This window comes from Pocillopora damicornis, chromosome 6 (genome assembly GCF_964200805.1).
Source record: "Pocillopora damicornis chromosome 6, jaPocDami1.2, whole genome shotgun sequence".
NCBI classification, from domain to species: Eukaryota; Metazoa; Cnidaria; class Anthozoa; order Scleractinia; family Pocilloporidae; genus Pocillopora; species Pocillopora damicornis.
In genome coordinates, this window is record NC_142675.1 from 3,354,413 (window position 1) to 3,380,000 (window position 25,588).

Here is a 25,588-nt window from a genome sequence, read left to right on the forward strand (position 1 = left end):
GGGATCCCAGGTGGGATCAAATTTTCATCCCAGGTGGGAAAGGTGGGATCCCACCACCTAAGGCGGGATCCCGCCATTCCCACCTGGGATCTTGGGTGGGATTGCCGGGATCCCGCCTATATCCCGCCTGACATTTTACCTGGGAGAGTTGAGCTTTTCTTTAGTGAAAAATAGAATGGAAATAACCATTAAGAACATTAGCTTTACTGTACTTATTGGATGCATTAGTATTATCTTCCTCTAATGTATTTATCCCTATGTTATCTTGTCTTTTAGATTTAAGAAATCTCCAAAATTTCTTAGGCTGATCTGAACTAGGTGTTTCAATTAAGTTGTTGATATATTCATAATATGCCTAATTAAGTTGTTTCTTGTAAATCTTACAAGTGTTCCTGTATTTTGTTCTAAATACATGGAAAATCCTCAAGTTAAATGTAATTGATACTCTTCCTCCTCTTGTAACTTGTGATGGAAAAATATGCTCTGATTGAAATCCTGAAAATAATAGTCAACTTTTTGTCGGGCATCAGCTTTGCCTGATGGGCCATCTGACCAAAGATGCCTGATGCCATGACAAATTAATTTTACCTCAATTAATGTTAGCAAAACATTGAACAGTTTTTTAGTTCCCGTGGGATGAAAATCGATCAAAAGACTGTAGTGGCCACATTCATTTGTGCTTCCACATTGGAAATGTGTTTTCAAAGTAGTTGTTGAAAATCAATTTTCTAGTTTACTCCTGGCTTATTGTGAATTACATGATACATTCCTTCATTTTGAGACTAGGGAATAAATGATACATGTATGTACCTCAACTCCAGAAATAATGAAAACTGCTGCTTATAAGCCGCCCCACTTAAAAGCCCCAAGTCAAAGCTCTCAAGTCTTTCACATTGAGCATGAGACTCACACAAACAAATTTAATATTATGTTCTCAAGACGAAACTGCTGTTTCTTATAGCAAACTGCTGCTTTCATTAAGTAACTTTGAAATTAATTTTTCTTTTTAAAAATAATTTACTCCTTGTTCATTTTGAACTTGCTTCAAAGTTTTTCCAGCAGTGGAAATGCTCACTTAAACTTAAGTATGCCATAGCAAATTCATATCTTTTCACAGTTTTCAGGGGAAGTATGCCCCCATTCCCCCTAAGGATGGTGATGCCCACTGCATCCCATTTGAAGGTTAAAATGCAGATGAAAATCTCAGACATGAAGGTAGCAAAGGGATGTGGGTTTTACAGAATTGTTTGTGTTCTCCCTGCCCCATTTGACTTTTAACCCTTAACAGCCTAAGACATTGGTATTCACATTCTCCACACTGTTCTCTTTACATTTCCTACGAAAAAAGACAAGAAGAACTTGTCAAAGAAGTATATTTGATAGTGAAACAAAAAGAAGAGTCAGTTTAGAACATAAGAGCTACATCAATTAATAATAATAGGTATTTTAATTGAAGAAAATCTCTCTTGGAAAAATTACATTGACTGTGCTCTCACTGAAATAAGTTAAAGACCATACAAATGATTACTAAATGTAAGTAAAGATGCACTGTTCCATCATCTGTCTTCATAAATATCTATAAATCCTTCATTTTACCTAATTTAACTTGTCTACTCCCTGCTTAGGGCATGCGTCTAAAAAGTATATAGTAAACAAAATTGCTGTTGTCCAAAAGCATTGTGGTATTGCATTTAATTTACCTTACTGATAGAAAAGAACATGCTATCCCTTATTTATAAATTAATGCAAAATTTCTACTTATTTAACTGTCTTATATTATGAAGCTGTATGAAAATTTATGCTTGATGTTCATAACAACAGTGCACCTTCTAACATCATGAAACTTTTTGTGAGAATATCAAACAGTAATTATTAATACCTATATACTACTCGCTCATAAACATCACAACTTGTTAGGATTAAGTACTCTAGGTGTCAAAATCTGGAATGAGATGCCAAATGAATAGAAAAATTTGTCAAAGAAATCCTTCAAAAAAGAAACAAAAAAGCTCTTCTCAATATTCTAGAGACTGAAGATTTTTTTATCAAGCCTGATGAGATAATGGTTATAAATTTAAACATGGCAAATTGAAACAAATTGAACTTGCAGTTGTAAAATATCTTTGGTGCACTTAGATACTCAGGGTTCTTTTTCTTTTACAACGAATGTCTCTCATTTTCCATTTTCTTTTCTTGTGTATCTATTAATGGTTTTTTTCGTACATTTGTACGAGACTAATTGTATAATTGTAATGGTGCAGTCTGCAGAGCAATAGGGGATTGTAATCATCCTAACAGCATGTCGACTGGTAAACAAAAGTAAAAATGTACTGAGCTTAGTTAATTTGTTAATAAGTTTAGGACATAGTGGATTATTAGTAGATTATTATCTTTTGATAATTGATAAGGGTAGAGCCCAACAAGCTCTATATATTAACTGGCTTTGCTCCCACATTAGTGATGAAGACATAATTTCTTCTTGCAATATTGATACAATATAAAACAGAGATAAGTGATGAGAATAAAGAAAAATATCAAAAAGAGGGTAATAAGTTGATGTAATATGCATAACATTATAAGAATTGTATGGCAGACAGTAAGGGGAATCACTAATGAGATCTGAGTTTGGAGGGAAAGTGTTTACTACTTAGTGATAGAAATCCATATGACACTATAAAATGATTTTTAATTATCATACTAAACATGTACATAAAGATATTAATAATTCTCATCTACCCTAACTTCAGAAAGAAGTCACCTCTTCCAGGTGCATGTCTTAGTTTTCAAGTGAGGTAAGAATAATGTCTGTAAAATGAACAGATATGCTAAGAATTCTTGATCATTGCAATGATGATATCTCTTTTCATTAAGTATATAAAATCCTGATCAATAGTTATATCATGGTTGATAAGTATTGTTGGCTTATTTAAGCTTGATATGTTTGAACAGGGGGTGAAGGGGGGGGAGGGGTCTTGCACAGGTTACATCAACAAGTTCAAATATTGCATCACTAAATATTAGGTAATTAAACAACTTTAAGGTTCACATAATTATTGCAAAAAGCAACAAATTTACAGTTCATGGGGTTTTACTTTCATACTCATCATCACAGATCGCAAAAATTAAAAACACTCAGTCACACATCAAGCAAAAACCCCTTTCACCCCCTTTATAATGAGGATGAATTGATCTTCACTACAGCACATGGCATCAGCTGCTACACCAGCATCTCCTTCTACCAAGGAGACAACCAACTATGCCCGACTCTGTCGCCTTCTGGTGGATGTTGGATCCCAAGCCTTGAGAGACACTTTTGATACCATTCATCCTCCAAAAGGACTAGATACAGTTTTGGGGCGTCACCCAGAGCATGCAACACTAAAGTCTCTAAAGAGCAAGAGGGTCTTGAATGCAACGCAATGGGGGAAACTGTATCCAGCTATTCCTTCATCTGTTTCGTCAAAAGGGTTTGATATCACCCTACTGATGGTGTTACTGAGGAACATCTGTAAGTTGGCTCCTCCAAGCACTGGATGGGACAGTCTTCCCCCGTCTACAGATTTGAGTAAGCAGGCCAACATCGCCAGGCTGAAATACTACCGTAATACTGTGTATGGCCATGCCAACCAAGCCTCTGTGGACGATGTTGCATTCAACAACTACTGGCTGGACATTAGCACTGCCATAGTAGGAATGGTAGGAGCAGGTTATGGAGCTGCAATCAGTAAGCTTAAAAATGAGTGTATGGACCCTGATACTGAAGAACACTACAGGCAGCTGCTGAAGCAGTGGAAGGAAGATGAAGACAATGTTAAAGAAAAGCTCCAAGAAATTGAAGGTGCAAATAATTCGTACCTTAGAATGTAACCTTAGTTAAGCAGAAGGTGTCGGGAGGAATGACAAAATCAGCCTTGGACATTTAGGTTTTGATTGGTGTAGTTATGTTTCAGTTACGACTTTTTAATGTTACCCACTGGTAATCTTACAGTGGCCATAATCCACATTGGCCAAGAATACTCGAGCAAATCGTCATCTGATCAGAAGCAAAAATAAAACCAATCACGATACAATGATAAACAGACAGGTGCTGAAGATTAAAAAAAAAATTTCTAGAGGGATTTATCGTTTGCTTAAATCACAGATTCTCAAAAACAGGTTTAGATAAAGAGAAAAATTTTGGGTGGAGAAAGAAATATTCTGATCCTCCATGAGGAATCGAACCTCAGACCTTCGGATTCCGCGCTCCGCTGCTGTACTAATGAGCCACAGAGACGCTATGGTGAGCTTAGGCCCATTACGTAGTTTCTATATGACACGCGTCCTGCATGCTGCTAGGATCAGCAATGTCGATAGCGGCCTGTTTTTAAATAGAATAAGAAGGATCGTAAATTTTGAGCTCGGCTAAAAAAATAGAGAAAGATGTTTTTCATCTTGTCACGAGCGTGGGAAAAAGAAAACAAAAAAAACAAACACAAAAAAGCTTAAGAGAGAGAAAAAAAACGCTAGATAGTTACCAATGAGATCAAGGGAGTGAAAGGGTTTATGAATGCTATCTTAAGAAAAAGGTAAGACTTTGCTGCAGGAAAACTAACGTGATTTTTCACTCTCAGCTAGCACATGGGACATTAAAAAAGACCTTAATCAGGTGAGATGTGAAGTAGGAAATATTGCGGAAAAATTGAATACGATGATGGCTCGACAACAGGAAACAAAGGATCGAGGTAAGTTCAGGATGAAACTCCATCTCTCTCGCTTAATCTCTGATCAGAAAAATAGATTATGTTTTGGCGTGAGATTTATCTATCTTTAGCACATATCTTTGTTAGCTTTTAACGCTTGTTTGGGCATTATTTGTACCTGAGAAGACATTCAATCGTTTCAAAGAGGATTTAGACCCAATCTCTAAGGGAAGTTCTAACTTACGAAACCGTAAAAATGTTGTTACCCTCAGATAAAGTGACGAATGACTTTGACTGGATGAGAACTGAAATTGGAAATCTACGTGATAAGCTGGACACTTTGATAGCACGACATCATGAAGCACAAGATCAGGGTGAACTCTTAATGCCATTTCTTACGTCACTTTTACAATTAAAATTAACCTTTTAAAATTGAGTGAAGTTTGAGAGATGCTTTAAAATTTTCTAACCTATCAACTGTCAAAGCGCAGTGAGGTGCATATTTCTGTATGCATTTTGATTATTTTAATGATTAATGAAAATGTACCACACCCCCTCCCCCCCTCCAAAAAAAAAGAAAAACAACAAGAAGAAACAATAAAACAGAAAAAAAAGTATTAGAGATACTAATATTCCCAAATAGATTAAAAGAAATGAATGAAGGTTTTTTGGTTTTCCATTGTTGGTTGTTTCACATACGCATGAAATACAAATAAAAACTTGTTTCAGCTATTTCTATCAAAGTAAAGGGAAAAAGAAACCTGGACCTCTTTCAGACAAATATGTGTTTTCAACTTTAGAAAAAATGACAAATGACATTGATCAGGTGAAAAGTGAAGTTGGAAACATACAAGACAAGTTGTCAAGTTTAATGATGGCCCGACAAGAGGAAAGACAGCATCAAGGTTAGTCCCTACAGCAGCTATGAATTCAAGGGCGATTCATCTACTGAAATGCGGAGCTTCGGGAGAGTTAATATTAAGAGGGTGTTCACAGTAAGAATGTTGCATTTTTTGAGTGAACATCGTGAAAACAGATTAAACCTATATAACCTCGTAGAACGAAACATAAAGGCCCGGTCATTTATACAAAGTTTGGCCGTTGTTTAACAAAACCACATCCTAAACTATCTACAATTTAGCCGAACCTTTTGCCTGAAAAGTCATTTTTGTAAAAAGTGTCAAGAGAGCCTAAAGCTAACTGCGGAAGGACATTTATTTACTTAAATCAACCCTCTTCTAGGGAATGCCTAAGGCTCATTGTGTAAAACCGTGGTTTGCGTTAGATCTCGTTTAAATAACCGACCCAAAGTTTGTAGACTAACGTGACTCACACTGCAAATAATGAATTAGCCAAATATACTGACACAATTTGGCATACGATCGCACGGAAATTACGAACAATACAGTAAAGAGGTACTGTTTGTTTTCAATACACAGTTTAGACAAAGAAAAGTCTAAAGATGGGCAATGAATAATGCTTAATTTTCATTGAAAGTAGACTTGTGTGCGTGCAAAAAGGTGCTCTTTAGAAGGGTTTGCCATAAGACCTCTCATTGCCGTTTTTGTAACCGGCGAGGCTGTCGTGTTTGGGTTTTGCCTTACAGCTCTTTTCCGGGCACAGCCGCCTATAAGACCATCGTCACCCGATTATGGAAATAGTTACCAAAACCTCTGCCAAAACCATTTGGCATGTTGCACAGCAGAGCTGGGAATTACTGTCGCTCATTAACAATGACATTAAGTCATTTTGAAAAGTTTATTGTTTTTCCTACGCGATCTATTTAAAGTGGAGTGGCTATCAGTTGACGCTTCTCTTTCGCTAATAATATTGAAATGTTCATCCTTAGGGGACGTCAAAAATTACCTTGATGAAATCAAAACTGATGTTGGAAACATGAGCCTCAGGTTGGACGATTTGGTAGCACAACAAAGAGAAACAAAGCAGCAAGGTGCGTACTGCGCTAACTAACTAACAATTGGAATACGGGCTCGAATTGGATTTTGAGGGCGAAGCTTGAGTCAACTGTCACGCGTGAAACTGAGAGCGAAAAATCCAATGGTTTAATTTAATCTAAAAGTCATTCAAAACTTGGAAAAAAGACAGGCTCGTGTTTATATTGAATATTAACACAAATGGGCCATCCCCTGTGCTGTTGACATTTCTCTCTATCTGTCACGGAATAAATAGTGAGTAGCTAAGCCAATCAGATTGCAGCATTTACGATCGAACGTATATCTTAACTAAACCCTAATAATATCAGCGCTTGGGGAGAATAACAAAAAATTATTTTGAAATATTGGGGTAGGAATCAGTTACAGCAATTGTTATTTCATCACAAATTGAATCAGATTCCTCCATGGGAAGGAAGAACCCTTCATAATTTGCCTCACATGCAACGTGTGGCTTCTTAGCTCAGTTGTAAGCAGCACGGTGATGAGGAGCTTTGGCCCCGAAAAGAATTCGCAGCACGCATTCTACAGAGGTGCGATCATTTCTGTCATTAGTATAGAGAATTACTTTAACGCTTGCAGTCATTAAGTGTCTATGCAGTTATTTAAACCTGTTTGTTAATTTTAACTTAGGGCCAGTTCACATGGAAGTGGGGGACCCCAAGTAGGTGAGGTGACCCGCCTATATGGGGTAACCCGCCTTTCCATATAATCTCTCATTTTATCTTGATCACGTCTACATGATAGGTGGGGTAACCCGCCAAAGCGGGTTGCCCGGTCTGCCAGATAGGGTAACCCTGTATGCCAGGGTGACAATTTGTCATGTAAACGTCTCAAGGTGGGGTAACCCGCCTAGCCGGGGTCGCGTTCATGGTAAAAAGCTCAAAAGCTAAACACGTACGTTTTAAAACTTGGTACATTTCTTAACCGTCTCAAGGTAGAAATCACCAGAAACCGCAACGGACACACAAGGAGTGTAAAATGTTCACATTTTGGGATATTTAGCGTTGTAAATCGACCATATTTCGTTTCCCAAACTATTCCCTATAACGTATTCAGTCTACGATTCCTCGCGTAACCTAATACCGTGTAACACAACTCGTGACGCTTTCTTGAATAAATACAAATGTGTCCGAGAATGAATCTTTCGTCTTTCTCGAGATGTGAGCTTGGGACGCCTATGCTGAAACTCCCTAATTGCAAGAGCAACAACAACCTCAAGAAACCTCACCCCAGCACCCGGGGTTGTAAGATTGCATGTAAACGCGTTTTCTTTTTCGACCACGGCTAGGCGGGTTACCTCAACTACCTGGGGTCCCCCACCCCCATGTAAACAGGCCTTTAAAGGTTCACCTGATAACTAATACTTCATCTAATTTTAAAAGCGCGAATTTCAATTACGAACCACAAAAAAACTTGGACCGGATTCACTTCATGGAGGCCAAAGTCTTCCATCGATCGGCTGAGCTTTCTAGAGTTACGGGATACAATCTCAACCATATGTGCTAACGAAAAGCTAATGTGGAATCAAGCCGATTGCTTTTGCAAAGAACGAAATCTTTCGTTGATTCCCCGATGACTGCAATACGTTCTGTCCCGCCAGCAGTTCTCAACCGCGCCAACAAAGGCTGTTCGTTCAATACCACGTCACCAAACATGTTGTATGTTCATTTGGTCTCTGTGCCGGACTAATTAGACAGCGAGAATTTCCTGCAGATGCATTCGTGAGGTCTCAAAATGTAATGTTGGAAACTGCGCGATACGTCAATCATTCTTAATTTGATTGACATTTATAAGTGATTTCGTTTAACAAACAACATGTATGCGGCACGTATTTTATCGCCCCCTTATATGGCATTGTTCCACTTGCTTACAGCGGGACGTCCAGTGTGTGTTTTTTCGAATAAGTCGAGAGTTGTGAGTGGGAGTTAACCAAAGCGTTGAAATAGAATCGTTAAATCAAGTGAATTAACCGTGACTTAATTAGGAAGCGTGGACAGCCTTTTCAGAATTTCCACAATAATCCTGTTAAATCAAATCGCTCTCGACCATGCACTTTAGGCGGGAAATGCCTCTGGTCGAATAATCGTGGGGAATTGCAGAGATGTCGGTCAAGAATAGCAGAGCTTGACAAAGACATTCGGGAACCAGTAAAGGATAATGATTATATAAGTTAACAGTGAGTGCCTCAACTTTCAGTCAAAAGAAGGAGTCCAGGTGAAGAACGGTCTCCTGATATTAACTAGTGTGAATTCAATTTTTTCGTTTCCTACCTGAGGGTTTATTTTTAATCTCTCCTATACCCTTTCGGGTAGTGCACACCTGAGGATTATTTTTAATCTCTACTCTACCCTCCTGGGTAGTGTCTACCTGAGGGTTACCTTTAATCTCAACTATGCCCTCTTGTGTAGTGTATACCTGAGGGTTATTTTCAATCTCTTCTATACCCTCTTGGGTAGTGTATACCTGAGGGTTATTTTCAATCTCTTCTATACCCTCTTGGGTAGAGTATACCTAAGGGTTACTTTAAATCTCTCTATTATACCCTCTTGGGTAGTGTATACCTGAGGGTTAATTTTAATCTCTGCTATACCCTTTTGGATAGTGTATACCTAAGGGTTATTTTTATCTCTTCTATACCCACTTGAGTAGTGTATACCTGAGGGTTACTTTTAATCTCTTCTATACCCTCTTGTGTAGTGTATACCTAAGGGTTACTTTAAATATCTTCTATACCCTCTTGAGTAGTGTATACCTGAGGGTCACTTTAATCCCGTCTATACCCTCTTGGGTAGTGTATTCCTGAGGGTTATTTTTAAGCTCTTCTTTACCCTCCTTACACGGCAGTTGCGTTAGACGATATCCATAAGCGTGGATTTGCTTACAATAACCTTAAATGTACTAACGCTGTTTTAGAGAAATGTGAAGCCTAGCTTCTACTCTGTTATAGTCAATTTTAGCAAGAGGGTTGTCTTCGGAAAATCTAAAATTGCCATTCCAAAACCTTCGCATTTAAAAGGTCATTTTAAGAATAGTTGCATTGTGCCGAAGTATGTAGACGGAGCAGGGAGACTATCAGTTGAAAGCGATTTATATTCTCTGGATTATCTAATCATCACAGTTTCCGGTCCTTAAAAGTTCAAAACCATTACCTGTGTAAAGAAGGGTTTGTCTGAGTTAGCCTTACATAGGCCCAGGCCTTTGATCATGGATGACCTTAAAAGCGGCACTGGTAAAATCAGATTTACCAGTGCCGCTTTTAAGGCTATTTTTGAGTTTCTTCTTTTACGTGGTTTAAATTGTTCCTGTTACATGTTGCTCTAACATTTGGCCAGGACTATTTGTGGACCTTGTGTTAACGATTTACCGTTGTCTTCTTTAAGACACGCATTGTTTCTACAAAGAAAATAAGCTTAGCGTACTGCCCCTTAAGTTATTTCGAATAAGATCCGTTAAGTTTCTTCGAGGAATTTCCCAGAGCTCTTGTTTCTAGACAATGTGCGAACAAAGTAGTGTTGCACCTGGAAAATGATTAGAAATGTAATTATGGGAAGGTGCATTTTTTTTTCATTTCATTCGGAAGCACGGGTTCGAATTTCATCGAAGGCTGAACCTTTTCACAGATTTATTCCTGTAACTTTTAAAATTATCGCTTACCTGTGGGTTTCATGGCTGTATTTATGACAGAATGGTAATAAATAACAGTCACTGTCAGTATCCAAGCCTCAAACTTTTCGATTTCGCAAATGGATATACTTTCATTTTACCAACTGAGCCAAAGTGGCAAGTTAGAGAATCATCTCATCTGCCAGGTTGTTTTTTTGACCAACATCTTGCATATAGTTAACATGACGCAGGGAGAGGAAGCGGGCTCATAAATGTTGAGGCTTTTTCGTAGAGACTATGTAAAGATCTCTCACATGGATCCCTTTCGCCCTCAATAACTTCCTTATCAATTTTAAAATCAGAAATTATCATAGGACAATTGATAATTAGTATTTATGTAAACGATCTACCAAATGTTTGTCAAAATTGTTTAACTGCTTGCTACGTGGATGACTAAGCTCCTATTGTCTTTGACCGTGAACGACTTGGATCACTCAAAGTGTTAATTCCGACTAACAACGGATTCGCAATTGGTGTTTCAACAATTGCTCGATGCTTAATCCAGATAAGACGAAACTAATAGTTTTTGGCAGCCGAAGAATGTCTTCCAAATTACTGGACTTTAAATTATCCCCACTAGGAAAAGACATTAACCCGGCTCAATCACTGAAAGACCTTGGAGTAATTTCTGATCCCACGCTATCTTTTGATAATCATATTTCTACTGTAGTATCGTCTTGTATGTCGAAATTATCTAAGATAAGCCGTATTACGTTTTCGATAAACAACTGCTTTAAACCATGATAAACGCGTATGTTTTCAGTAAACGATATTACTGTTCATCAGTATGGTTATCCACCTCAGCCTGTAATATTCGTAAATTGCTATAAGTTCAAAACTTTGCCGCGCGAACTATCTGCAACGTAAAGAAGTATGACCATATCTCTCCTGTATTAAGAAACTTACGTTGGCTCCCTGTAAAAACACAACTGTATTGCCGAGATGCTTCTTTAACATTTAAATGTATGACGGATCAAGCCCCGGAATACTTAACATCTATGTATATAACAAGAGGCAGCGTATCTGGACGTATAAACAGAAACTTTCAACGACTAAACATTCCTCTTTGTAAAACTGCAACAGGACAGAAAACACTTTGTTATAAAAGTGTATCTATCTGGAACAAGTTAGATCCAAGCCTTAATTTATGTAAGAGTTCTGCTTCCTTTAAGAGAGCTCTAAAAAAATCCCCATTTGAATGAGTTTTTAAACTGACCATATTTTATTTAAAGACATATAATTCGTATTATATTGTATGTATTTTAATTTGTAATCCAATTTCTTCACTGAAAAGCGGCAGATGGGGATGTGTTCAATACGTTTATGTAAATGTATCTCTACTTTTTCCCGTCTAAAGAAGGCAGCGATGACGTAATTCTTTGGTCATACAGTTTTGAATAGCTTAAACTCTCTAAACTCAAATGTGAAAGAACAGAAACCAATTCTTTTAAAAAAAGTTCCTTATTAACACGTTGACCGAACGCTTATCAATATGATATCCAATACGTTTTGTTCGCGTTTTGTTTAAAAAATCAATTTGTGTGTTCTTAATGCTCTACCCTACTATCGTTTCTTTTTAAAATTGTTAAAATCTAAGATTTATGCATAATTCTGCTGTCACCTTAGCAAAATCACCAAAAGTTTGTAGTCACTTAGGCGAAGAAAATTAATAAATGAAAGGTGTTTTTACATTTCTATAATTTCGAACATCTTATTAGAAGAAATCCACCGGTTTTCTATGGTCTGGCCTGGACTTGAGAAATATCACCCAGGAAAGAAAGAGTACTTTTGACCAATTTAAAAAACCGGCTAACGGGTGTTTTAAAATAAATTATGGCTAACCTCTGAGTGAACACATATCAAAATTGAAATGCCTTCTAAACCCCTTATATATCACAAAATTGAGGAACACAAACGATTTCTTGCTGCATGTGGTGCGTTACGAGGAGCGAGCTTGTCAACTTTTGAAATTTTTGACGTCGCAAAAGGTCAAAAAAGGGCTTTTTACAGCTTTGACTATTGAGAGCTCTCAAAGGATTTTTTAAGGTATTTCCAGAGTTCAACGTGGTTTTATTTACCTATTACCAAAGATAATTTAGTGGGCAGAGTTTGAGGCAAAACTTTTCTCTGATGCGAAAGGCCTTGGACCACTCTTACAGAGATCGCCACTTAATTGATATGCAGTACCGTAAGAAATTGACTTCATAACCCATTAAATGCAGCGGATATTGCAATTGATCATGTCGAGTTCAGAGTCTGCCGAGTTTCCGAGCTCCTCGACCGTGTAGTGTTCGCAAAATTTTGCACCCTCAGAGAGAAATGTTTTATTTTGCAGTTGTTTTCAAAATGAAAAAAATATCTGTTTGATTCCGGTTTTTTTTTTTTCATGTTATTATGAATTAACAAACTTCGTGTCAATAATATCTGCTTCAGCCTTCGGCTTCGTCTGATAACTCAGAGCTAAGTGGTGATATTTCACGATATCATTCTCAGTGTCATCGTATAGTTGCTTATTTTTCCGAGAGTCATGGCGTCATATAGCGTGTCGGTAAGAATACCTCATAAAACTAACAACTAATTCTTTTGCAGATGGATTTGACCCAACTGTAATTGTTGATAATATTATTATTATTGATAATTGATATTTATCAATTATTGATAATAATTATTGATTATTATTGATAATATTGATATTATTATTATTATTGATAATATTGTTGATAATTATTGATAATATTCGTCAACTCTACAAAAACCGGGAAGGTTGGCTGGCACTGTTTCCCTGGTGTGAAGATTTTCACTTCTCCTTTGACGACATCTACACCAAACTTAAAGTCATCTACAAAAAGAAAACGAAAGGAACAGCAACAGGCCGAGTTGTCACGATGTCTGAAATCTTCAACCAGCAGGAAGAATGTGAAGAACCAAGAGTTGTGTTAATTGAAGGGAAGCCTGGTATGGGAAAGACCACTTACTGTGAAAAAGTTGTTTTCGACTGGGCCTCAGGAAAACACGCAACCGGAAATTGCTTCGCAAACATCATAATAGTGCTTTTGATCAAATGTCGTGATGTTCAGTCTGGCCTTTGGGAGGCCATTGAAGATCAACTTCTGCCTCGAGAAGTTGGTGAAGACCAACGTGAGAGATTCTTCGACTTCATTCGCCACAATCAATCTAATGTTCTTCTGGTACTCGATGGATTGGATGAAGTTTCTGAGAAGAAGCTACCTATGTTTTCAGAAATTATTCAAGGGCGAGTACTGCCAAACTGTCGCGTGGTTGCTACAGCACGACACGAAGCTGGAGTCAAAGTTCGAAAATACTGCGACACGCTGTTAGAAGTTGAGGGATTTACTGAAGAAGATGTACAATCCTTCATCAGAAAGTACTTCAAAGCCGAACCGAACTTGGCCAAGCAGCTTATCGCACACCTGTATATTGATCGCAAGTTATATGAAATATTGACGAATCCTCTCAACACTGCGCTTCTTTGCCTGGTTTATGAAGATTTGAAAGGTATATTTCCTGAGAGCAGAACGAAGCTGTACATGGAAATAGTGGAGTGTGTACTAAGAAGGTACAGAACAAAACAGCAACTACCAGAAAACGGTGAAGACCTTGTTGACCTTTACGAAAGCCAGTTGAAACACCTTGGTTCGATAGCTTTGAAAGGTTTACTTGAAGACAACTTGGATTTTGACGAGAAGGCGCTTGGAAAACACAAAGCAAGCGATTTACCTGGATTTGGATTTCTGTCAGTTCAGCCTGGAGGCAGTAAACTAAGACCAACTAGACGTTACAGCTTTCTTCACAAGACTTTCCAAGAATTCTTCGCAGCCTTCTATCTCAGTTGTCAGCTTATCCAGAAAGAAATCAGTACGAACAGCATAGCTGCTGGCAAAAAATATCGCCATCAACTGAAAGAAGTGCTTCTGTTTACATTTGGTATGCTAGCAGCACGATGCGAGGAAACAGTGGTGAACCTTCTGAAAAGCATAGCAACACAGTTAAACCAGGAAAAAGAGGAAGACGTGGACGTTATATTGGAGTGTGTTAATGAATGCAAAAAGAAGAACAAAAATGTTGATGAAAAATTGGCTGCCGCTCTTGGCGCTTCTCTTCAAACTGAAACTGTTAAAGTTTCAAGTGTAAAAGTGGATGAAACTCAAGCTGTCTTTTTAAGCAACTTTCTGAAAACAAATACAACTGTGACAAAATTAACATTGAATGAATCTTTGCAAGATGGGGTTGCCGCTCTTGCAGAGTGTTTTAATTATAATGCATCGCTGAAAACGTTGAGCTTGGGTGGTAATGGAATTGGTAATGATGGTGCTGTTGCTCTGGGTGAGTGTTTGAAATATAACAAATCGCTGACAACTTTAGATTTGAGTGGTAATAGAATTGGTGATGATGGTGCTGCTACTCTGGGTGAGTGTTTGAAATATAACAAATCGCTGACAACGTTGAATTTGAGTGATAATAAAATTGATGATGATGGTGCTGCTGCTCTGGGTGAGTGTTTGAAATATAACAAATCGCTGACAACGTTATATTTGAGTGATAATGAATTTGGTGAAGATGGTGCTGCTGCTCTGGGTGAGTGTTTGAAATATAACAAATCGCTGACAACGTTGGATTTGAAACGTACTATAATTGGTGATGATGGTGCTGCTGCTCTGGGTGAGTGTTTGAAATATAACAAATCGCTGACAACGTTGGATTTGAAACGTACTATAATTGGTGATGATGGTGCTGCTGCTCTGGGTGAGTGTTTGAAATATAACAAATCGCTGACAACGTTGAATTTGCGTGGTAATGATATTGGTGATGATGGTGCTGCTGCTCTGGGTGAGTGTTTGAAATATAACAAATCGCTGACAACGTTGGATTTGAGTGGTAATTATATGGGTGATGATGGTGCTGCTGCTCTGGGTGAGTGTTTGAAATATAACAAATCGCTGACAACGTTGGATTTGAGTCGTAATGATATTGGTAATGATGGTGCTGCTGCTCTGGGTGAGTGTTTGAAATATAACAAATCGCTGACAACGTTGGATTTGAGTAGTAATGATATTGGCGATGATGGTGCTGCTGCTCTGGGTGAGTGTTTGAAATATAACAAATCGCTGACAACGTTGGATTTGAGTCGTAATGATATTGGTAATGATGGTGCTGCTGCTCTGGGTGAGTGTTTGAAATATAACAAATCGCTGACAACGTTGGATTTGAGTAGTAATGATATTGGCGATGATGGTGCTGCTGCTCTGGTTGAGTGTTTGAAATATAACAAATCGCTGACAACGTTGGATTTGAAACATACTATAACTGGTGATGATGCTGCTGCTGCTTTGGGTGAGTGTTTGAAATATAAAAAATCGCTGACAACGCTGGATTTGAGTTGTAATAAAATTGGTGATGATGGTGCTGCTGCTCTGGGTGAGTGTTTGAAATATAACAAATTGCTGACAACGTTGGATTTGAGTGGTAATTATATGGTTGATGATGGTGCTGCTGCTCTTGGTGAGTGTTTGAAATATAACAAATCGCTGACAACGTTGGATTTGAGTTATAGTATAATTGGTAATGATGGTGCTGCTGCTCTGGGTGAGTGTTTGAAATATAACAAATCGCTGACAACGTTGGATTTGAAACGTACTAGAATTGGTGATGATGGTGCTGCTGCTTTGGGTGAGTGTTTGAAATATAATAAATCGCTGACAACGCTGGATTTGAGTTATAGTGAAATTGGTGATGATGGTGCTGCTGCTCTGGGTGAGTGTTTGAAATGTAACAAATCGCTGACAACGTTGGATTTGAAACGTACTATAATTAGTGATGATGGTGCTGCTGCTCTGGGTGAGTGTTTGAAATATAACAAATCGCTGACAACGTTGGATTTGAGTGATAATGAAATTGGTGATGATGGTGCTGCTGCTCTGGGTGAGTGTTTGAAATATAACAAATCGCTGACAACGTTGAATTTGAGTTAAAATAAAATTGGTGATGATGGTGCTGCTGCTCTGGGTGAGTGTTTGAAATATAACAAATCGCTGACAACGTCGGATTTGAGTTATAATGAAATTGGTGATGATAGTGCTGCTGCTCTGGGTGTTACGTAGGAGTGTCATCCTCATGTGACAATACTTGCAATAAATTGAACCCTTCTAGGACATGGCTACCTTGCCTTATGACCAACTTTAAGAAGCGTCTACGTCAGGAATAAGCAGCGATTAACGACTCTGACCTTGAACAGGGTAAATGTACAGTAGCTTCCATTTATCGATATCCGTATTAGTATAAGAGTTACGTAGCATCTGTTTGCCACGATTATTTACTTTTGTAAGAGCTTTTATAAAAGCGTGTACGTTTATTCAAGAGACCGTTACACTTTATTACAATCTTATCCACACAACTTTTACCTGGTCACGTTTAATGGATAAAGCTGTTAAAAGAAACTATGCTTCATCTGTAACGCGCGTGCGTGTAAACCGCCAGATAATCCGCGCGAGGATAATTTGGAAACATTGGACTGCTTCGGATTTTGTTGTAGTTGAAAATCGGATTTAATATTTTTGTCTTTAGTAATAAATTCTGCTCATATATATATATTTTCTAGAGGGACTGCCATAATTGGTTTAAGGTTAGAGTAATTATTCTTTGGTGATCAGTTACTTGATTCTCATAAACTTACTTTAGTGTAATAATGTGCTGACACTTTTAAGTCCTGTGAGAAATTTGAAGTTGATAATTCTTAGGGTGCAAAGAGTTAATTAATAGAGTTGTAGCCATGTTGTATGGTAAGACTCTTTATGACGACTGCATGACGCTTTGGTGTAGGCTGTGAAGAACAATCTATTTTTCGAAGTGGACTTTTTTTTAGAAAAGTTGTTACAAGACATTTTTTAATTTTGTAAGGGTATGTTTACTTGAACCATTTACGTATTTCTTAAGACGTAACTGATATAAATAAAGGTATTTTCAGTAGAATTTCAGTTTTTCTCCTCTATTTTTTGTTGATGCGAATACTTTTTTTTGCGTTCATCCAGAAAGTCCGTTTGATTACGATGCTCCTTAGCCTGCTGCTTCCTTTCTTCGATTCCCTTTTTTCGTTTGATATTTCTTGTAAACTGACCCATGGTCGATGCAATTTGGATGTTTTAGGGGGTGGGTTTTACTCTGCTTACACAGAAAAACTGGGTGAAAGAGTGACTTGTCTTGCTAACTGAAATCAGAGAATACCTATGGCCTACTCGTGCATAGAGTTCTTCATCTAGCGATGAAACGTGGTTGTGAACCTGTAATTATATTCCTTGTAGCAATAAAAAACTGAGGATGGTAACCATCAACTCCGCTGAGAAATAAACGCATATATAGTCTTTAGAAACAGCACAAAATAGTATCCTGCGTTTATCAAATTTCTGTTCGCAAAATTTGTCAAATTTAGACGCTGCAATCCAAGTCTTTCTTCGCCTGCACAAGCCAAATTTTGCTATACTCCATTCATATGTCACGTTCCGCCTCAGCTGCTCAAAAAATGGTTGAATTTCAGCGCAACAGTCTTTGTTTACAGCCTTAATCCTCTAACTCCCAGATCAAATTTGTAATTCTCCTACTGTCAACCATAGAATTCTTATGATGTTAGTTCAGAGAATTTAGTATTGAATCAAATAATTATGCCCAAATTGATATTTCTCTTTATTCTCATCACTTATCTGGTTGATATTGTATTGATATTGCAAGGAGAAATTCTGTCTTGGTTACTCATGGGAGTTAAAGAGTTGACTCCCGCGTGCATCTGATAACAAAACTCTTTAAGTTTTCTGCCTCGGAACAAATTACCTCAGAAGGCATTTTAGGCGATCGCAATACTTTTGTCAGACTGAAAATAAACATATGCGGTAGTGAATTCCACAAATTTTCTTTTGTCAGAAAAGCTCAGGATTATTTTCGTCCGCTTCCTACCGATTCAATCGCCAATGTTCAGTTTACATAAGATAATTGAATTTAATTACAGTTCATGTTTGACATCAGGTCATAAACAAACGAAGTGATTCACAGTAGTGGGTTTGTGCCTGAACTCGATAAAACGTTTTCACTTGCAAGATTATATCTAAAGCAACGATGCTTAATATGTAACAAAGCCTTACTAACGTCATGTGCGGTTACTACTCCAATGTGGTTTCGCGCTCGAGCGAGTTCAGGACGAGACCAGTGTCTACATCTTAGTGAGTGAGTGACTCATTTAAATATCTTACTCCTCATAAAAACTCTTTTGCACGAGTTAAAAAGGAGAAAGGAAAGAGAAAAGAGAAAAAAGATATTGACCATAGCAACAGGTTACCCAGGTGTTCAAACTTTCCCCACCCCCTCCACTCCTCAGCTGTTTATTTCTGAGCCCGGCTCTGTACCACAGGTTTACCAGCCTTCAAACAATATAAAACGAAAAAAAAAAGGAATTGATGGAAGAGATATAAAGTGCCTATGTTTTTTTTTTTTTGCGTTTTCTGGTTAATAACTGCATGTATTCAAAATTTGAAATTATCGACCTTAGCGCCTTGTAAGTTCTCCTTGACCATTTTTTTGCGCATTAAAAGTACAATTTGGCGGCCAAAAAGTGTCCCCATTTAGCGCGCGGCCAAAACGATCGTGTTACGTAGCTGTGACATAGAAAACTGTGCAGAAACTTCGTCGGAGAAAGGAGAAATGAAGAGGAGACGACCAACAGATTTCGTGGACGTAGCGCCAAATGAGGTTAGATAAAAGAATAATCGATCTACACCGGGTATTTCCATACACCAGTTTCCAAAGGGTGTAGCTGTATGGCCAAAATGGACGCGTTTCCATCGTAGTCATAGGGGAGATTTTACTCTTTAAAGTCGTCGGCCTTATGCTCCGTTTCGGCTTCGAAGACGGCTGTCACGAACACATACCACTGGTCAAATCAGGGGAACTTAGATTGTCTGTGAATTCAGCTGAAAAGAATGCTGATTAAGGGACCTATTCCACATCGGACACGATTATACCACATTCTTTTCGGCTGACATTACGCAAGCGAAGAATGGTGAGCTTCTCAATGTTGCTTATTTCACGCGCTTGAAAGGTACTTATACTCTTTATCTTTCTACATGATTACATTTGCGCTTTTCTGATCGTTTGATAATCCTACCAGTTGTAGTTTCCATCGAATTTTACAAACAGAAATACATCATTTGTATTAAAAGTCAAGCCCTTTCCTGAGCTGACCGGTATCCTGTTGCCTGAACAGTGCGAAACCTCTGGCGGATATTGACATAAACACAAGCTCGAAGGGGCCTTGTGTTCTACCCACCTGGGTTTCCGAAAATCCATCCCACGAGCCATCAATTCCCCTATGCCCTCAAGAAACTAAAAGTAGCAAAAATAGCAATGTCATCGTGATAACAGCACTGCAACGCGACGAATTGTAAAACACAAATACTATTGAATTTGATATTAGCGAATCCGAGTGCTGTATGAAAGTCAGTGCATACGAAATATTCAATTAGAAAACTGATGTCCGCAGTTATTTGCCAGTGAGTAAAATGGGTCACGTGGCAATGCTGCACTCAAACTAAAGAGGTCTTTCTCTTTTAAAAGTCTTATTGATGAATGTAAACTCACTCGTTTTCATTTAAACAGCTCGACGACGATAGCCTCTACCTTTACAGGAAAGGAGCAACTTGCAATAAAACTGATCGATGACTTTTCGGTGAAAATTATCGTGCGTGCTTCGTGATTCATCTGATTCTTTCGATGCTGCCGTCAAAAGTAAGCTTTTGGTTTGCCAAACAGCAACGAAACCCAAGAGCACTGACCATGCAAGGCGAACCTTTGCCGCACCTAATACGAAAGAATAATTTGTTCGGGTAACAGAAAAGAACACAGCTTCCCATTCTTGCCATAGAACTTAAAATTTAGTAACAGGAGTGTTTTGTGCTAATCTTGACCTTAACACCGCAAGCGAGAAATCGTCTTTGTCCTTTTTTTAGTCTTGGTCTAAATCTTTTTTTGATGCACACAGTTCTTCTGAACCGTACTTGCAACTGTCTTTTCTCTTTTACTACTTGAGTACGATGTATCACAACTCTCTAAGAGCTTGCTGAAGGTAGATAGACATACTTATCAAACATCATTTCAAGAGTTTTTCAAAGCTGACTGATACAAAATGGCAAGATTAGTGACAACCAAGAATGTTCACACTTTTCTACGTTATCGCCGGCTAAATCGTTACCAGTCTACCGGACACTTTAAGGACAAACTAAGAGCACTTTAGGGCCCGAAAAAACCGATTTTCATTTTTTTGAAATTTTACTTCTATCGGAATTGGTTTGAATATATGATAAGCTAAATAAATACGCAAAAAAAACAGTCCTTCTCATAGGCACTTTAAGAAGAGAAGAGACACCAAGCTTAAGTTGTGCATGTCATAAAAGCTATCTATGTATAATAAAACAAAAGACCGTGAATTAATCAAAAAGAGCAGGAGGAGGAGTCCTACCCTAAAACTATCAATTTTTCCGCACGCTCCTTACGTCCCCCTCCCCCCTCTTACCCATCATGCATCCAGGAGGGGAAGTCAATTTTAAAAAGAGGGGTTCAAAATTTTCCCTACCTCTCTCCCACTGTCATCAAACCCTTCATGTAACCTTGAGGGAAGTGAAGTTCGCAAAAGGAGGCACACATTCTTCTTGTTACATCCCCTCCCTCCTTTCCCCTCCCCCTTCCCCTCCTCCACACACACACGCATGCGCCAAACCCCTGATACACCCTTGAGTGGTAGTCAAGTTTACATAAAGGGGTATATATGCTATCATCCCGCGCATGACTCGAGGAGCGGGGGCAAGTTTCCAAAGAAACTGTGGTGCTGCGTCAGTGGGAGATATAACAAGATGATTTGATTTTGTTAACTGAATTAAAAATGTGAATTGGCCACTGTAAAAGTTTCTAAAGAAGACATTTTGAGCGTTAGTACTCGGGGGCTAACATTCCAAATGTTAGCTTAGAAACTCTTTGCGGTGGCCAAGTTATATTAAATAGTTCATCTGATAAAACCAAATCAAATTAAATTTGCTTTTGAGTCACTGGCGTGTTCGGGCTTGTGGCGATTTGACCGATCGCTTTGATTGACAGGCTTCGTTTTCTTTTCCTTTCTCTTTCATTTTTGGTACGTACCTTTACTAAAGCAGACTTTTGTGTAGCCCCCCCTCCCCCCCCTACGTCCCCAAGCTCCTCCGTCCCTATAGAATTGTTACAGTTTAAGATATATTTTTACCTAGACACCCAACATGAGATGAAAACGCAAACGATCGACAGACATTGTGCAGTCAGAGCGCGGGAGGGTTGAGTGAAAAAGTTGTGTTCCCTTGTCATAACAATCAGAATACTAGGTGTCATTTTGTCTGACTTTTATTTACTTGAAATTTCAAATCACTGTCATATCAATAAAAAGGTACTCTCTTCAAAAACCTCTCTCTCAGTCAAGAATCAAACATTAAACAAAGTTCTTTTACAAAAGATTCATCGATCCACCAAAAATATTCATACGTCCTTTTTTTTATGCAACCACATATTACACTCCGAATTCGCTGTACAAAAATAAACGTCCTTTGGAACTTTACATCTGTAACTATGACTCTCTTTTCCATTACCTTAAAACTGGTTTCATTTTTTTGTCTTAATTAGTCCCTGTTTTCATTTGAATTTCAATTCTTACCACTTTCGATAGAACATTCCTATTGACCGGACATTATTTATCGTCTGGGCGGGGAGGGAGGGGGATTTAAGATCTGTCTCCATAAAATTCACCTGATCTACCCCCTAAGGCTCTGTAAGATTCTTACCAAACCCCCCCTCCTCTGATTGGCACTTAACTGGTAGTGGATTTTCTATAGTCCCCCCCTCTATACTCTGGCGGCGGCGACTGATTCTCCCTTTGTTCCCCCCTGAAAACCATGTGATCTCCCCCTCATAACCCTCCACCCCTCTCCCCCGGGATAACTAATGATTGGTTCCATTTTAAAATCTTATTTAATGTCTACGTTGTTTTGCAAATTTTAACCCCAATTTCCCTCATTTGTTTGTATCATCATTTACGCACTGTTCAATTGTTCCAGTAAACAATTGGCTAAAATTTTAGTTGTCCTTGAGGTCGTTGTAACATGTTCCCTTATTAAGAGTGACCAATAATGATTTTCTCCTTACAGTATCAATACATTTCCAAGCAGAAACGTAATGAGAAGAAAGTAAAAAAAGTCAATCGTGGGATATTGTCTAATTGAACACCTTATTAGTTCTGACATCCTGTTTGAAATCACTGGTAATCCTTGCACTGTGATTGGCTCTCATCGGTGCGATTTATTCAAGAACCTCACTATTTTTTTTTCCCTAGATGGCATCTTTTTTTCAGCCAATGATTAATCTTTCCTACACCAAACCATTCCAGCAGATATTACGACTTGTTGAAATTAAAGTAACCGATCAAATTGCAGGAAAATGAAAGACAACTTTTAACTATTTTATAAACGAGCTCAGCACAAATTTTTGTACAAACTAGAACATCGTGTATTTGAGGTATTGAATTTTGCAATTTCAAAGTGGAAGTAAAAAAGTGGTGATTGAACGTTGTGTAGTACAATTTTAAGCTGAAATCATACTTGTAATTTCAAATCAAACTTACTTGCGCGCCCGTTCGATTTTGAAAACACGCATATGATTTCAGACCAAATTGCACCCCACTCAGTTCAGTTAGCCTTGTAAATTCTCAGCTCCAAAATTATAAGAAACGTATGGCAATCATTCAGGAGATATGATATTTTGAACTTAAGAGTGAAAGGGTTGATTAAGAAAGTAGGCGAAGTAACACGAATTTAGAGATGTTAAGGCAGTGTCTTCCTTTCCTCGACTTCTTTAACACATTACTTTCTACCGCAGTTATAGCCAACACCAACTGTAGCGAATCTTAAAAGAGTTAAGAGTGGCTAAGTTTCAAGATGAATATCCAAAAATTTCATTTTGGGAACTCTGGGGATAGATTATTCCTTTTAAAATCACGGGCGAAAAGCTTATATTAAATGAGAACAAATTTTCAAATGCGAACCTAAGATAAATATTTAGGTATCATAGCTTTTCGCAAGTTTGGCGACAGAATCCGATATAAATATAATTTTTTTTCCGATGCGTAGATTGCTTTTGAAATTCATGGCAAGGTGAGATATTTCGCCACCTGAAATTGACTGTAATAGCGCTTACGTTGTATGTGAAGTCTTTCATGCCGCATTGTAAATACCATGGTCAACATGATGCGTTCCCTAACGTCGATTGCATTTACCCTTCCATGCATGGCCTATCAAACTACAATGTTTTGCCGGGCGATGTCACTAAACTTCTGGAAGAAATGGAAAAGCCCGGAAGATTCGGCCGAATGACCCATGATCTACCCCCTTCATTTACGTTGGGGTTAATGTGTATTTAGTCACCGGAAATTAATTGTAAAGGACAATAAAATTTCGATTAGTTCAGCCTATTGTGAGCACGCAGATTGTCAAGTGAAGTTCATAGTGTTCGTGTGCATAATTTTTCTTCATGTGATAACTCGTTCTTCGTAATATTCAGTTGAGAAGTTGGTGGTTATTGGCATGTCGTCAACATTTTACCAAAAATAACCCAAGCTTAAGTGCTTACAACAAACCCCGCAGAATATTCAAATCTTGTCCGTTGTTTATCAGGGCTAGGTTGTTCAATGCTGGGTTAAGATAATCCAGGGTTAGTGTGAAATTTGATCTCAGATCTGAAACTTTTAAAAGAAAATTCAGTTTGATTCATTTTGTGTCCAATTTTAATTATTGAATGCTCTAAGAAGAATAGAGAAAATGATCTGAAAAAGGCTCTTGAACAGAGAAATTGAGGAACTTAGATTTTAATTATCCTTGGGTTTGTGCTATTCGGCCCTCGAACAAAGAGGCCTTGTTTTAGTTTCACCTCGCTGTCTTATTGGTTGATCAGGACCATAGAATAAGGCGTGGTGTCTTAGAGGATGGGGTAAGCATTGTACATTGATCGACCGTACCACTCGCGGTAGAGAGAAAATTGAAATCGTAACCAAGTCTCTTCCGGAAAGAAGCGGACTTGGAAATGCGGGTAGGAAACGTTCGTTTCTAGCGAAATGTGCTGGGAGTTTTGGTATTGAGATTGTGATCTTAGATTGTTTTAGACAGTGATCTTAGATCGCAAAGTATGGCTGAGAAAAATGCTGATCTGGAGGAATTTCGGGGCGCAAACCACCTCCGCGCGGACAACGGTCGAAATCGGAGGTGCAGCCTTGACTTCGTCATTTGACAGGAATAACAGTGAGTTGGTTCTGCTAGATGGCATAGAAACGTTGGCAACCAGCAACATTTGAAGGTGGGAGAGGGTGAAAGAACTTCAAAGACGTTGCTCTGGTGAAGTGTACCAACTAATTTTGTCTGGGAGCGTAATAATGATATAATGAGCGAAGTTTTTTCGTCTTGTCACGAGCGTGGCACAAAGAAAAAATTCTGAGTCCCCATGGGGAATTGAACCTCTGACCTTCGGAGTTCCGCGCTCTAATGCTCTACCTCTGAGCCACAGAGACTCCACGGCGAGCGAGATCTAGAGCGAAGTTTCACACGAAAAAGCAATTCTCTCTATCACGTTACCGGGCTCAAAATTTATCATGTGTCTTGTTATATTTACAAACATGACGCTATCGACATTGCTGATCCTAACTGTATGTATAACCTCGAAAAGTTACCTAAGTGACTGAGGGGACAATTCGAACGCACACAGTGATCTTTATTACATTTAGATGATAGCGTTAAGACGTAATTTTGCTTGATGAGAGTAGCGGTTGAGGTTGCGTGTGGTTCGAACTAAAATAGAATATAACAGAAACTAAACTAAGAAAAATACGTTTCGAAATGTAACCTATTTACCTAACTAAAAATGAAGCGATTGCACAGAAAACTGAATACGAGAACTACACCAATAATACATACAAAAGGTAAACAACGTTAATGAAAAAGAAATAAAGGCTTACTTTGGTCTAGCTCGTAACGGTAGCAAATAGCCTGTAGCGGTTATCGAGCAGCAGCGACGATTTAACAGCGATGATTTAGTAGCGATGACTGAGGTAAAATCTTTACACGTGAACTTACATGGGACATTGATCGGAGATAACAAACTTATTGTGTAATAATTATTGACTAACGAAATACTTATTGATAATAAATAAACCAGAACAAAAACGATAATAAA

General features: G+C 38.3%; 1 protein-coding gene and 1 pseudogene across 2 annotated transcripts in view; one reads left to right on the forward strand and one right to left on the reverse strand.

Moving 5' to 3' along the window:
- Nucleotides 1-25,588, reverse strand: part of LOC113685518 (tumor necrosis factor receptor superfamily member 16) — a 74,368-nt gene that overhangs the window by 12,394 nt on the left and 36,386 nt on the right. The window lies entirely within an intron of this gene.
- LOC149043472 (uncharacterized) lies at nt 2,748-17,284 on the forward strand (annotated as a pseudogene). The gene is made up of 8 exons (XR_016187808.1): nt 2,748-2,792; nt 3,202-3,838; nt 4,611-4,721; nt 4,952-5,053; nt 5,480-5,584; nt 6,529-6,630; nt 12,887-12,918; nt 13,024-17,284. The product of XR_016187808.1 is annotated as an uncharacterized LOC149043472 (transcript).